Genomic DNA, 15,691 nt, shown 5'->3' with positions numbered 1-15,691 from the left:
CATCTGAAGCAGGACGAATATAATGTCATTCATACCTAAAAACCCTATGGTGAAATTATAAATAAGCTTTTTGTTTGCTTGTTTAAAGAAAGCTATCCCCCAAAATGGCAGTTTGTCTACTAATGAACAGCATTATAATAGCAATCATATTTTTCAACATAAAAATTATAAGCAAATAAATATTTTTGTAATTTATTGATTTATAGGTGCAGAGAAAAATATATTTTGCTCTATTTTTTTTTGCAGAACTATACAAAAATATTCTTTCCATTCTTTCCTATGCAAAATAAGGTGCTCTTTCCTCTTTGCATTCCTTTAAACAATAAAATCCAGAGAGTGCTTTATATTAATATATTAAGTTTGGTTTAGTTTGCTAGCTGCCAGAATGTAATTTACTAGAATGGAATGGCTTTTAAAAAGGGGAATTTAGTAAATTGCTAGTTTACAGGTCTAAGGCCAAGAAAATGTCCCAATTAAAGCAAGTGCACAAAAATGTCCAAATTTAAGGCATCTAGGTGAAAATACCTTGGTTCAAGAAGGCTGATGAAGTTCAGGGTTTTTCACTCCAATGGAAAGGCACGTGGAGAACATGGTGACTTCTACTAGCCTCCTCTCCAGGCCTCTTGCTGCTTGAAGCTACTGGTGGCATTCTCCTTCATCTCCAGAGGTTGCTGGCTAGTGGGCTCTGCTTCTCTCATCATTCTGTTGTGGTTCTGTGGCTCTCTCCTCATTCTCAAAAAAAGGGACTTTCTCCAAAATGTCTCCTCTTTTGTAGAATTCCAGTAAACTAGTCAAGACCCACATAGACTGGGTGAAGATATGTCTCCATCTAATCAAGTTTAATAACCACAATTGATTGAGCCATATCTCTGGAGATAATCAAGTTTCCAACCTATGGTACTGAATAGGAATTAAAAGAAACTGTTACTCTCACAAAACTGATTAGGATTAAAACATGGCTTTTCTAGGGTACATAAGTCCTTTCAAACCAGCACAAAGTTCTTCCTCACTTTTTTTTCACAAGTACATATGTTCCATTTCGTGCATGTACCCTTGTACATTCAGTTAGTCTTATGTTGGTGGCCTTTTTATTGTTTCCAGTCTTTAGCTTTTAAAAAATAATGCCAAGGTGACCTTTTGTATATGTTGTTAAATATGTGTAGATGTATGTTTTTCAGGTGAAATTCTAAGTAGGATTTTGGGCTCAAATGATAAGTACATTTGTAATTCTGCAGGGCATTGCAAAACTTTCCACTGTAATGGTTGTCTTATTTGCTTTGCCATCATCAGTGCATTTAAAAACTGTTCTCCACAGCATTGTGAATAGGTAGTGCATAGAGTGTTTTGTTCTTCACCACTCTGACAGGTGACAAATGATATCATTGTTTAAGTCTTTTTATACCTTTTTAGTGATATGTAATGTCCATATGGGAATACTCATTGTGCTGGTTTGAATTTATGGACCCAAGAAAAGCGATGGCCTTTAATCCTCATTCAGTATTGCAGGTGGGAGTTTTTTTTTAATTATCCATGGAGATGTGGCCACCCAATTGTGGGTGGTAACTTTTGATTGGATGATTTCCATGGAGGTGTGTCACCCTCCATTCAAGGTGGGGTTGTTTACTGGAGCCGTTTAGGAAGGAACTGTTTTGGAAAGTGCTATAAAGTGCCTGCAGCCAGAGACCTTTGGCGATGAAGAAGGATAATGTCTCTGGGGGAGCTTCATCAAGCAAGAAGCTGGAAGAGAAAGCTAGCAGACTTTGCCATATGACCTTCCAGCAGAGAGAGAAGCCTTGAATGTCACTGGCCTTCTTGGACCAAGGTATCTCTCCCTGAATACCTTAGATTGGACATTTCTATAGGCTTTCTTTAACTGGGACATTTTCACTGCCTTAGAAGTGTAAACTTGCAACTTAATAAATTTCCCCTTTAGAAGCCATTCGAGTTCTGGTATATCACTTTCTGGCATCTAGAAGACTAGAACACCCATATTTTCTCAAGTGGATAGCCCTTTGTAACTCATTTCTAGATCAATAAACACAACTTTGCCACCTCAGAAGCCCTCATCATGTGACCTTCCAGTGACTAATACTCCACAATAGCAGGTATCCTTATTTCTAAAACAGATTATTTTTCCCTGTTTTGAACTTTATATAAAATGCATTGTGTGCTCTTTTATGTCTTGCTTCTTTCACTTAATATAATGTTTTTAATATCCTCCCATGGTTGCTTGCAGTTTTAGTGCTGTCAGTCTTATTGCTGTATGATATTTTATTATACAGTTATATCACATAATATTTGACCTTTCTATGGTTGATGGAAATTTGAGTAGTTTCATGATTTTGGCAATGGTGAATAGTACTGCTAAAAGCATTCTAGGAAATGTCATCTGGTGAACATGTTGCATTTATTACTGATGCGCCTAAATGATGAAAGCAATTTTTAGGTCACAGGGTATACTGGTTTAGTTTTACCAATAATGCCAAACTGTTACATAATAGGTTGCTTAATTTACATTTCCAGCAGCAGTTTATCAGAGTTTTCATTTAATCCACATCCTTGCCAACATTTGATATTTTCTGTCTTTTCAATCTTAACTATTCTAGTGGGTATGTAGTGATATCTGAATGTGGTTTTACTTTGCATTTGTGTAACTAATGAAATTAAGCTTTTTCTTGCTTTTACTGCCTGTATGGATATCTTCTTTTCTAGGTATTCAAGTCTTTAAACCATTTTTTAAGATGGACTGCCTTTTCCTTCTTGATTAGAAGGTTTTTTTTTTTTTAATATATATATCCTATATACAAATCATTTGTCAAATATGGTGTAATAGTCAGAGTTTTCTAGAGAAATAGAACCAACAGGAGATATCTATACATATAAGACTTATAAAAGTGTCTCACGCAACCATGGGAATGCGAGAGTCCAAAATCTGTAGCACAGGCTGCTCTACAGGAGAGGCTCTCTGGCTGAAGAAGCAGTGAAACTTCTCTCCTCTCCCTTAAAAGTCTAGCTTGTTCTGAGTTTTGCAGGTCCACAGCTGGAAGAGAATTTTTGTCTTAGGATAGTCTATGCATGTAACTGACTTGGATGAGATTTTGTACTGTTTCTGACTTTGTGTTATATTTGTATTGTTACTGAAATGTTTTAAGGTTTTTGTAATATTGTAATTGAATGAATGTATTTTGTTTATGGAAAGAGTATGTATTTTGGAATGTGCCAGACTGAAATAATTATCTACCTCAGAAAAGCCATATTTTAATTCTGATCCATTGTTGTGGGGACAGTCCTACTGTTCAGAGTGGGAAACTTTGATTGCATTGTTTCCATGGAGATGTGGCACACCCATTGTGGACATGACCTTTTGATTAGATTGCCTTCATGGAGATGACACATGCCCAATTGTGGATGTGGCCTTTTAATTAGGTGGAGATGTGACTCTGTCTATTCAAGGTGGGTCTTGATTAGTTTACTGGAGTCCTTCAAAAGAGGAAATATTTTGGAGAAAGCTTGGAAGTAACAGAGCCAACTGGAGACTCAGACATTTGGAGATACAGAAAGAAAAGGCCCCCAGGGAAGCTGTTTGAAACCAGAAGCTGGAGGACCAGAGATGCCAGCCACATGCCTTCCTAGCTGACACAGGTGTTCTGGACCCATTGGCCTTTCTTGAGTCAAGGTATCTCTTCATGGATGCCTTAGTTTGGACATTTTTTATGGCCTTAGAACAGTAAACTTGTAAAGTAATACATTTCTTTTTAAAAGCCATTCCATTTCTGGTGTATTGTATTTCTGGCAGTTTTAACAAACCAAAACATGTGTTTTGCAAATACATTCTCAAAATCCATGGATTGTCTTTCACAAATTAATATGTTCTGCTTAGCAGAAATTCCTAATTCTAGTCCAGTTAATCAATGTTTTGTTTTATGGTTAGCACTTTTGGGTTCTGACAAAATTCTCTACTTACATCAATATCATGAAGTTGTTCTTCTGTGTTGTCTGCTTAAAAATTCTTTTACTTTAGCATTAACATATGCAGTCCATATGGAATACCTTTATGTATTTACTGTGAGGAAGGCTCTAAATTTATTTTTCCCCACGTAGATATTGACTAATTGACTTAGATATCTCCACTTAAAAGACTATTATTTCTCCACTAAGCTGTATGTCACCTTTATCATAAATAATGTAATCATATATGTATCCATCTGTTTCTGTTCCATTGACCAGTTTTTGTTTTTATCTTTGTGTCAAAACTCTGCTGTATTAATTAGTATTAGTTACTAAAACTTTCTATTAAGGCTTGATAGCTGGTATGATAAATTCTCTGACTTTGTTCTATTAGATTATGTTGCTATTCTTGGCATTTGCATTCTATTTGAATTTTAGAATCAGTTTGTAATTTCTATAAAAATACTAAATTTTGAGTGCAATTGGGTTGAAACTGTAGATTAATTTGGAAAAAAGGGCTATTTTAACGTATTGAATATCCCATTCCATTCGACAGTCACACTATAATGCTGTATTTAGTGAACACTTTATCTCAATGCTATTTTATACTTTTCAGTTTAGAAGTATTGAGCACAAATTTTTGTTGAATATAATGGTTTTGATTCTAATAAAATTGCTATCTTTTGAATATCATCTACTTGCTGGTTAATATAAAGAAGTATAATTTAGTTCTATTTATTGTTCTTGTTTCTGGCAACCTTGTGAAATACAAAGATTTATTCTAAAGTTTTTCTCTGTAAATTCTTTTGAATTTTCTAGATACACAACCATTTCATTCCTGAATTACAAAACTTTATTTCTTCCTTTATAGCCATTATACTTTTTTTATTTTGCTTTTTCTTTGCGCGCGCGTGTGTGTGCATATGTGCCTTTTCCCACTAGCTAAGACCTCCAGTACAAACAGAAGTGGTCATGTGAGCTATCTTTGTTGATGTAGTCATCCCATGGATATGGCATTGATGACCCACTGAAAGTTTGCTTTGGATGTCCAGGCAGATGATACCATGGAAAACACCAAGAGTATATGAAGAGGCTTATTACTTACATAACAAGACTTTCTAGGGAAAACAGAGTGGGCAGGTTTGACAATGGTCTGAGAGAGGGTATGGAGGGGTAGCCAGTTTGGAGTTCATGGTAATGAGTTGGGCCATGTGTCAGGCTTTTCTTACATAAGCTGGATCTCGTGTGGTTTGTACTCCCCTCTGATACCAAAGGAGGGAGCACTGGGTATTGTTACCCACTTTTTCAGATGTGAAGTGGAAGGGGGAGGAAAATTGGTGGATCTTACAAACTGTTTTCTTTTTTTTTTTTTACAAACTATTTTCTGCCATATATCAATAATAGAGTCAGGCCATTATTACAGGTCTTATTTCCAATCTTTGAGGAAAAATTTAGGATAATTCACCAGTGAGTTTAATATTTACTAAATAATGTCAAGTTAATTATGTCTTCAAATCTGGTATTCTGTTCTGATATATCTGGAATTTTCTTTGTTTTAAAAAAATCCAAATTTTTTATCTATTTCTCATTTTAATTCTCTATATTTTTGCTTTGTTTAATTTGCTTCTCTATAGTTTTCTTTCTATAGTTTGGGCACAATTTAGGATTGTTAAATATTTAATTAACTCCTTTATTATGAAACAGTCCTCTATTTTTAGAAATGCCTTTGACTTATGGTACATTTGATAGTATAGCTAGACCAACTTGCTTTGTTTAGTATTTGCATAATTTGCCCTTTTACATTACTTTTTTTTTTTTTTTTTTTTGGCATAGGCAGGCTCCAGGAATCTAACCCTGGTTCAGTGAGAATTCAGTTGTTGAGCCACCATTGCCTGTCCTACCATTTTATATTAATACTTTGTTTTATAACATCTTTTAAGCAGTATATAGATGTGTATATATACTAAAATACTTTTGAAATCTCAGCCTGTTACTTGAAGTTATTAATATATTTAAAATTTAAATTGTTATTGATATATTTCTGTATATGCATACAATCATATCAATTTTCTATTTTGTCATTTTGTGCTTTATATTTAATCATTTTATTGCCTTTTTGATACCAACTTTAAAATTATTCCATTTTTCTCTTCAACTGCATCATCTTAATTATTCAATTACTCTTTTATTTTGATTACTGTGAATGACATTATCCTTCATTTCTTATTAATAAAAATTGATAATTTTGCCACTTCTGAAATACGACTAGAACATGAAAACATTTCCATTCTACCTTCATTCACATCCCCCAAATTTTACAATATTATGGTCATTTTTGTCTCATATATAATTTGAAGTACATACAGAATAATGATTATTCTTTTCTGTAATTATTAGTTATTTTATATCTCCGTATTTTCCCTTTTTGGAGTATCCTTCATTCCTTCTTTCCTATTCATGCATCTGTCTGGATCTTTTTCTTTCAGCCTGAAGAACCTGATTGAGCTTTTCTTTTACTGAAGCCCTGATGATTGCAAATTCTCTGTATTTTGTTTTTTAGGAGTTGCTTCTATTTACCTTCTCTTTTGAAAATATATTTTTCCTAGATATCTAAGGTAACAGTTATTTTCTCTCAGCAATAAGCTGTTGTGTAGGTTAATGTACCCCAGAAAACATAAAGCTAATCCATTCCTGTTTTAATCTATACCTTAAAACTGTTTTAAGTGGCTTTTCATGAGATTATTTCAGTTAAGGCATGGCCCAAGGTAGACCTTTATAAACAGTATGAATACAGGGAGAGAGAAAGCCACAGAAGCAAGAAGCTGAAGGCAATGAAGCACAGAAGATAAGAGAGAGGCCAGGAGACACCATCATGTGCCTTGCCCTGTGGCAGAGGACCCAAGTGTTTCAGGTAGTTGCTGTTCGGGAAGAAAAGCATCTCTCTGAAGATATGCTCATTTGGACATTTTTCTCAGTCTCAAAACTGTAATCTTGTAAACTAATAAATTCCCATTGTTGACATCAACCCATTTTATGGTATCTGCTTTCAGCAGCCTAGCAAACTAATACAGATGCCATTTCATTGTTTTCTGTCTTCCATAATTTTCATGACACTTCTCAATTTTCATCTATTTGTTAAAATAATATTAACTGTTGTTCTATAGTAGCTGTTTCTACAATTTTTTTTCTTTTCTGGTTTTGAGCATTTTTCTTACCTGGGTTTTTTTCTATTATTCTTCTTGGGTTTTGCTAATCTTCATGAATCTGTAAGTTAACTTCCTCCAATAGATGTGGGATTCCTTTGCCTTTTCTCTGCAAGTATTGTGTCTTGTTTTCATTCTCCTTTTTCTCTTTGATACTAGTTACATGTATATTAGATTTTTAAAATATTTTGATAACAAATATTTATAACAGAATTTTCCATTTTAACGACTTTTGATTGTGGGATTCAGTGGCACTAATTACCTTTATAATATTGTGCAACCATCACCACTATTTATTTCCAAAACTTTTCATCTCCCCCAAAACAAATACTACCCATTACGCAATAGCACCCTGTTTTCCCCTTCCAGCACCTGGTCACCTCAAATCTAATTTCTGTCTCTATAAATTTGCCATTTTCAGATATTTTGTATAAGTGGCATTATACAATATTCATAGTTTTTGCCTGATGCATTTAACTTAGCACACTGTTTCTAAGGTTCATAATATTGTAGTACTAAAACTTCATTCTTTCTTATGGCTGAATTATAATTTACATGAATCTTATTCTCTTTTATTTTTTCTCGAACATTATTTTTTGTTGTTGTTCTCTGCCTCAATTTTTTTTCAACTTCATTAAGTGTACTTATATTATTGTGCTAAAATCAGATGGTATTGTACTATCCATTTCTGAATTTTTTGCAATCACTCCTGTTACACAATCTTTATTCCTTCAGCACCAATTGCTACTCTATTTCTATCTCCTGATAGCTGTGTTTTTAACTTCAATTCTCCACTTTCACTCATTAATGTTAGTTCATATTATTGAGACCATATAGTATTTGTCCTTTTGTTTCTGACTAATTTCACTCAGCATAATGTCCTCAAGTTTCATCCAGACTGTTACATGCTTCGTGGCTTTATTCTGCCTTATAACTGTGTAATATTCCATCATATGTATATGCCAAAGCTTGTTTAGCTACTCATCCATTTATGAACATTTGGGCCGTTTCCAACTCTTGGCAATTGTAAATAGTGCTGCTATAAACACTGGTGTGCAAATGTTTGTTTCTGTCCCTTCTGCGTCTTTTTTTTTTGCATGGGTAGGCACAGGGAATTGAACCCGCATCTCCAGCATGGCAGGTGAGGACTCTACCACTGAGCCACCATGGCCCACCCTCTGCCTCAATTTTTAAAGTGTGTATTGTACTCTCTTTCAGTTCACAAATCCTGTGTCCTACCTTCAGCCTGCTGTTCAACCTATTCATCAAGTTCTAAATTTCAGATGTCTCATTTTTCAATTCTAAGTGATTTTGGTTTTATATATTCCAGCATCCTGTTGAAATTGGCTTCCCTTCACCTATATTGTCCATTTTTCTCTATTTCTTAAACATAACAATCATTAATATTTAAAATTATTTGTTTGTTAGCTGTATTATCTATTAGTCTACTTATTATGTCTGTTTTATTTTATTTTTTTTGGCCTAACTCCCTGCTTCTTTTCATGCTTAGCATATAATATATTTTTTAATGCATACTGTACATTATGCATAAAGGAAAAAAGACGTCTATCACCTATTAGAGTCCCTCTTCCCTCTGCTAGACAGATAAAGGAGAGGTAGAAAAACTTCAATAAAATCATGAATTGATATTTATCAGAAAGTGGTTGCAGTTTTACCATGACTCAATCTAACTCTTATTTATTCTGTATCTTAGACATGGCTTCCTTGGTATTTTCAGCAAAAAAAACATAGTTCTCTTTTATTTTATCTTTGGGGGATTGTAGAAATGAAAATTTTACCCTCTAGAGTTTCCCCAGCCTAACCAATACAGCAATAATATCTGGCAAATATCGTGGAGAGACCAACCAAATATTTGAAGTCACTTCCCTCTACCTTGTTTTCCAAGGTCTATAAGACTATGGAATATGTTAAGCTGCTTTTTAAAAACTTTCAAATGTTTGTGTCAAATATCAGGGACACCCAAATCAATAGGCCAGTCTTGAGGCTTGCTCTTGTGAAGCTTATATATGTAGCAGAGAAGCTTAGCCTACCTATAGGTATGCCTAAGAGTTGCTTCTGGAGTACCTCTGCTGTTGCTCAGATGTGGCCTCACACTCTATAAGCCCAACTCTGCAAGTGACATCATTGCTTTCCCCAGTATGTGGGGCATGACATCCAAGGGTGAAAGTTTCCCTGGCAGTGTGGGAGATGACACCCAGAGATGAGTCTGGCCCTGTCACTATGGTATCAACAATGCCATCCTGACCAAAAGCAGGAAAAGAAGTACAATAAATAAGATATCAGTGGTTGAGAGAGTTCAAATAGAGTTGAAAGTCTACTCTGGAGATCGTTCTTACACAAGCTTCAGTTAGACATTGCTACATATCATAACTTGCCAAATCCCAACCAAAACCATTCCAGACCATCCTAAAGAATACCTAGGGCAATATATAAGATTTTACAAAGGTTCCATTCGCTAGGGCAACTATCCAAAAGCTACAATCTCCAGATGGGTCTCTGGACCAGTTAAGTCCTGAAATGCAGAGCAGCCAGCCTCTCTAGAACATCAGCTCATTCCATCCCTCTACCCCATATTATTGACAGTCCCTTCCATCATGAAAATATTAGAATGGGCACAGCACAAGTGCCTCTGGAGAGTGGGAGAAAGGTCAGAGGTGATAGCGGAGTTATACAGAAAAGGTAGCGTTATCAAATGAGTATGATTGCTGAATCATTATATTGATACTTCTTTTAGTCTCCAGTATCTTAGAGCCACTAGAAATAAAAACCTAAAATTGTGGAATTGTAACCCATACCAAACTCTGAAATCTGTTCTACAGCTGTTGCACTGTGCTTTGCAATTTATTGCTTTTCTGTATATATGCTATTTTTCACAAAAAAAGAAAAAGTTGATTGTGATGATATATATATATATATATATATATATATATTCCTTCTAGCCTCCAATGTTCTGGAGCAGCTAGAAGGAAAAATCTGAGATGGTTGTATGGTAGCCCATGACAAACTCTAGGATTTGTCCTGTAACTACTTGTTGAAGAGTGCTTTGAAAATTATTTTTTTTCTTTCTTTGCTTTGTATATGTTATATCATACAATAAATGGAGTTAAAAATTTTTCAAATGAAATCTTCAGTCTTTACACAGTCTTGAAATTAAATAACATCCCATGGGAATAACTAGTCTAATGAATAGACTTCTCAAATTTCCAATTTGTTACTCCAGTCCTGTTAGAAACCTAAGAGTTTAGCTGGCTTCTTCTTCCTCTATCAGAGTATATGTATTTAGGGCAAGGGTGACCTTCAGTCTAGAAATGGAAATGCCAATAATCTGAAAAATTCCCCTAGGCGGAAAATATATGATGGACATTATGTCTCCATGGACATGTCTCTACACTTATGAGTTTTTGATTCATCAAGCCCTTTTAAAATCTCATACCTTTAAAAATGATTTTTAATGTATATTCAATTTTTTTTCTAATTATCACAGTGAACACATTTCCTTTTGCAACCTATAACATCCTACTTTTGTGGGAGCCCTCATGTAGTTGCCTTATTTTTTTAAGTCAGGTTTATTGAGGGACAATTTACATGCAATAAAATTCACCCTTTATAGCATGTGCTTCAGAGAATTTTGGAAAATGATTACGTATGTCATGTAATCCTCACCACAACCATAATATAGAATATTTACAGAACTTCCAAAAGTTATCATTGAAACTTGTTATCAAGGCCTTCCCTTCACTGTTAGCTCTTGGTGACTATTGATTCCTTTTCCTTCTATTCTGCCTGTTTCAGAATTGAAAGATAATATAAATGGATTATACAGCATACTATATATAGTATACTATATGGGCACTAAAGTCATCAGTCATGCCCATATAATGAAATCTCATATAAATTCTGGATAGTCACAACTCTGATGAGCTTCCATGATTGAAAAATATGTCACTGTGCTGGGAGAGTGATGCAGACTGACTCCACACAGAGAGGATCAGAACATGTATTTGAGACACTCCCAGACTTTGCCCTATGTGTCTCTTCTTTTGGCTTCTTCTGATTTGTATCCTTTTGCAGTAATAATAAAACTATAATCCTAAGTACAGCACCTTCAGTGAATTCTTTGTCATTCAGCAAATTATGGAGCCCTAGGTGATGGTGGGAACTCCCAAATTTGTAGCTAGTTGGTCAAAAGTGCCAGTGGCTTGGGAGCTCCCAACCTTGCAACTGGTGCCTGAAAAGCAATCTTGTACAGAATTCCCTGTAACCTGTACAGTCTGGTCTAACTCTGGATAATTACAATCAGACTTGAATTATATTGTGGCTGGTGACTAAAGTTCCTGTGGTACTTGAAGTTAGTGTTGTAAGTTATTGAAGTCATTGGACTACTGTTTATGTACTGCTTATGCTTTTGTTTCTTACTAAGAATTCTTTTCCTACGAAGGGACATAAAAAATTTCTATTATTTTTCATTTGCAAATTTTATAATTTTCATCTATAAGTTGAAACTTTCATCTGCACTTTCATCTCTAAGTTATGTCTATATTAATTATTAATTAATCATCATATATGGTGTCAAGGTAAGAGTATTGGCATATTGATGGCCGATGGTAGTAATTATCCTGTTCCTGTCTCCACCATTGTATACTGAGTGTTTGGGAGGCAAATTTTTATCATTCATTTTACAGATCTATGGTTTGAGTGAAATAATATCCTAGGAACTGTACTTAAAGAACTATTCCTGAGGTTCCAGATCTGGACCTACTTTAAATGATAACATTCTGGACTTTGAGATGCTGCTGTAAGGGAATGAGGCTTTTTGAAATTTAGGAAAGGGCTCAGTGAATTTTATCATGCATCATTGGAGATCAAAGGTTGGACTGTGGTAGGCAGCTTATAAAATTGTTCCCAATGATTCCTGTCTCTGGTACTTAACAATCCTTGTATAATCTCTCCTCATTTGTGGACTAGACCTAATGACCACCTACTAATACACAGAAAACGGCAAAAGTGATGATGAATGCATTCCAATGAGGTGGATATAAAGGACTGAGACTTCCTTCTCACTCTCTCTTCCCTCTCACTCTGATGTGTCTTGAGCTGCCATATGGAATGATCCTATATGGTAAGGAACTGTAGGTCTCCAATCTATAATCAGTGAGATACTGAAACCCTCTGTCCAATAGTCTTTTTGTGCTGAGTCCTGTCAACAACCATGTGAGTGAAATTGAAGCTCATCCTTCTGCATTGAAGCCTTTAGGTGACTGCAGCTTGTGTGTAGCCTATGAGAGAGAGAGACCTTGAGGCAAAGGCATTCAGCTACACTTTACCTTGATTCCTGATCCACAGAAACTGTGAGACAATAAATATGATTTTAAGCCACTATGCTTGGAGCAATCAGTTATGCAGTATTTGCTAATCAATACACAGTTATGCTGCCATCATTTGTTGAAATGATTACATTTTTACCATTGGTTTACTTGAGCATCTTTCTGAAAATCAGTTGAACAAAAATGGGTGGGCCTCTTTCTGAACTTTTTATTTTCTTTCTTGATCTATATGTCTTTCTTCTCACTAATGTCACCATATTTTGACCACTATAGTTCTATATTTATCCTGGAAGTTGGATAGTGTGAATACTGCATCATTATTTTAATTTTTCAAAGTTATTTTGCTATTTTAGGTTCTTTGCATTTCTATATGAGCTTTATAATCTGCTTGTCAATTTAAATGGGATTGCATATTGTGTTAGTTAGATTCAGTTGTCAACTTGGCCAGATGAGCATACCTAGTTTTGTTGCTGCGGACATAAGCCAATGAATGGTACGTGAACCTCATCTGTTGCTAATTACATCTGCAGTTGGCTAGGAGGCGTGTCTGCTGCAATGAGTGACATTTGACTTAATTGGCTGATGCTTAAATGAGAGAGCGCAACTTAGCACAGCCTAAGCAGCTCGGCATTCCTCATCACAGCACTGGCAGCTCAGCCCAGGCCTTTGGAGATGCAGAAAGAAGTCACCCCGGGGAAAGATGTTGGAACACAGGGACCTGGAGAGAAGACAAGCAGAGACCATCCTGTGCCTTGCCATGTAAGAAAGAACCTCAGTGGAAAGTTAGCTGCCTTTCCTCTGAAGAACTAACAAAATAAATCCCCTTTTATTAAAAGCCAATCCGGCTCTCTCTCTCCGCCGGACCGCCGCGCGGCGCACGCGCCCCGCAGCAGCCGAGCCGCCCGACCTCCCTACCCCCTCTCTCTCTCCGCCGGACCGCCGCGCGGCGCACGCGCCCCGCAGCAGCCGAGCCGCCCGACCTCCCTACCCCCTCTCTACCCCCCTCCTCCCCCTCCTGCTCCGGCTGCTCTCCAACCAACACGGTGCCCTCTTCCCCCGCCTTCACCGTGCTCCTCCGCCACCAGCCTCGACAGCCTTGCCGCCCTCACCTTTCCTCCTCCAGAACAACTACTGGGGGAGTGGAGATAATACAGAGCAGCTCCCGGAGCCACGAGGGAAATCAAAGGGACAGCGTACCCCATCCTGGAACGGCTGACTATCTGGGAGAACCAGCTCCGGTGAGATCACCAAGGGGCACGGGCTTTCCTGGGTGGGACAGCAAGCGACCGGAGTCCCTCCCTTCCACCTTCCCAGGCCAGCTGGTAGAATTGGACAGGCGGTCCCCTTAGGCCGCGGCGGCTGGTGCCCCCACCACACGAGGCCCCCCGGAACAACTGAGATAGTTGGGTCGGAAATCCCCAGACTGCGGAGAACAGTGACCGGGGGATCCCTTCCAAACACGTGACTCCCCCGTCGGCTGGGAGCAGTGCACTCTCCCGGGCTGCGACAGCTGGCGCCCTCCCGCCACGCTTGGTGCCCCGGGCCGACTAGCTAATTTGGCCGGACGCTCTCCTGTGCTGCGACAGCCGGCGACCCTCCCCGCGTTTGGAACCCCGGGCCGGCTGGCATTCTTCCAAGACGCTTCGGTTGCCGAACCTCCCCTACGGCGAGAGTTTTCCAGAGTTGAGGGACCCACAGCAACTTTCGCTGGTGGAACCCACAGACAGGCGTGTGCCACGTGTGCCACCTACTGGGCAGGATAGGAAGAACAGAACCCAGAGACTGCGCAGAAAAATCTTTCAACCTGTGGGGTCGAACACCCGGGGAAATCTGACTAAATGCCCAGACGCCAGCAGAAGATAACGGACCACGCTCAGAAAATTGAACATATGGCCCAGTCAAACGAAGAAACCAATAGTTCAAATGAGATACAGGAGCTGAAACAACTAATGCTGAATATACGAACAGAAATGGAAAACCTCTTCAAAAACGAAATCGATAAATTGAGGGAGGACATGAAGAAGACATGGGCTGAACATAAAGAAGAAATAGAAAAACTGAAAAAACAAATCACAGAACTTATGGAAGTGAAAGATAAAGTAGAAAAGATGGAAAAAACAATGGATACCTACAATGACAGATTTAAAGAAACAGAAGATAGAATTAGTGATTTGGAGGATGAAACATCTGAACTCCAAAAAGAAACAGAAACTATCCGGAAAAGAATGGAAAAATTTGAACAAGGTATCAGGGAACTCAAGGACAATGTGAACCGTACAAACATACGTGTAGTGGGTATCCCAGAAGGAGAAGAGAAGGGAAAAGGAGGAGAAAAACTAATGGAAGAAATTATCACTGAAAATTTCCCAACTCTTATGAAAGACCTAAAATTACAGATCCAAGAAGTGCAGCGCACCCCAAAGAGATTAGACACAAATAGGCGTTCCCCAAGACACTTACTAGTTAGAATGTCAGAGGTCAAAGAGAAAGAGAGGATCTTGAAGGCAGCGAGAGAAAAACAATCCGTCACATACAAGGGAAACCCAATAAGACTATGTGTAGATTTCTCAGCAGAAACCATGGAAGCTAGAAGACAGTGGGATGATATATTTAAGTTACTAAAAGAGAAAAACTGCCAGCCAAGACTCCTATATCCAGCAAAATTGTCCTTCAAAAATGAGGGAGAATTTAAAACATTCTCAGACAAAAAGTCACTAAGAGAATTTGTGACCAAGAGACCAGCTTTGCAAAAAATACTAAAGGAAGCACTAGAGTCAGATACAAAAAGACAGAAGAGAGAGACATGGAGAAAAGTGTAGAAAGAAGGAAAGACAGATATGATATATATAATACAAAAGGCAAAATGGTAGAGGAAAATATTATCCAAACAGTAATAACTCTAAATGTCAATGGACTGAATTCCCCAATTAAAAGACATAGACTGGCAGAATGGATTAAAAAACAGGATCCTTCTATATGCTGTCTACAGGAAACACATCTTAGACCCAAAGATAAATATAGGTTGAAAGTGAAAGGTTGGGAAAAGATATTTCATGCAAACAACAACCAGAAAAGAGCAGGAGTGGCTATACTAATATCCAACAAATTAGACTTCAAATGTAAAACAGTTAAAAGAGACAAAGAAGGACACTATATACTAATAAAAGGAACAATTAAACAAGAAGACATAACAAT

The sequence above is a fragment of the Tamandua tetradactyla genome, chromosome 3 (assembly GCF_023851605.1).
Source record: "Tamandua tetradactyla isolate mTamTet1 chromosome 3, mTamTet1.pri, whole genome shotgun sequence".
Classification (NCBI taxonomy): Eukaryota; Metazoa; Chordata; class Mammalia; order Pilosa; family Myrmecophagidae; genus Tamandua; species Tamandua tetradactyla.
This window is presented reverse-complemented; position numbering follows the sequence as displayed.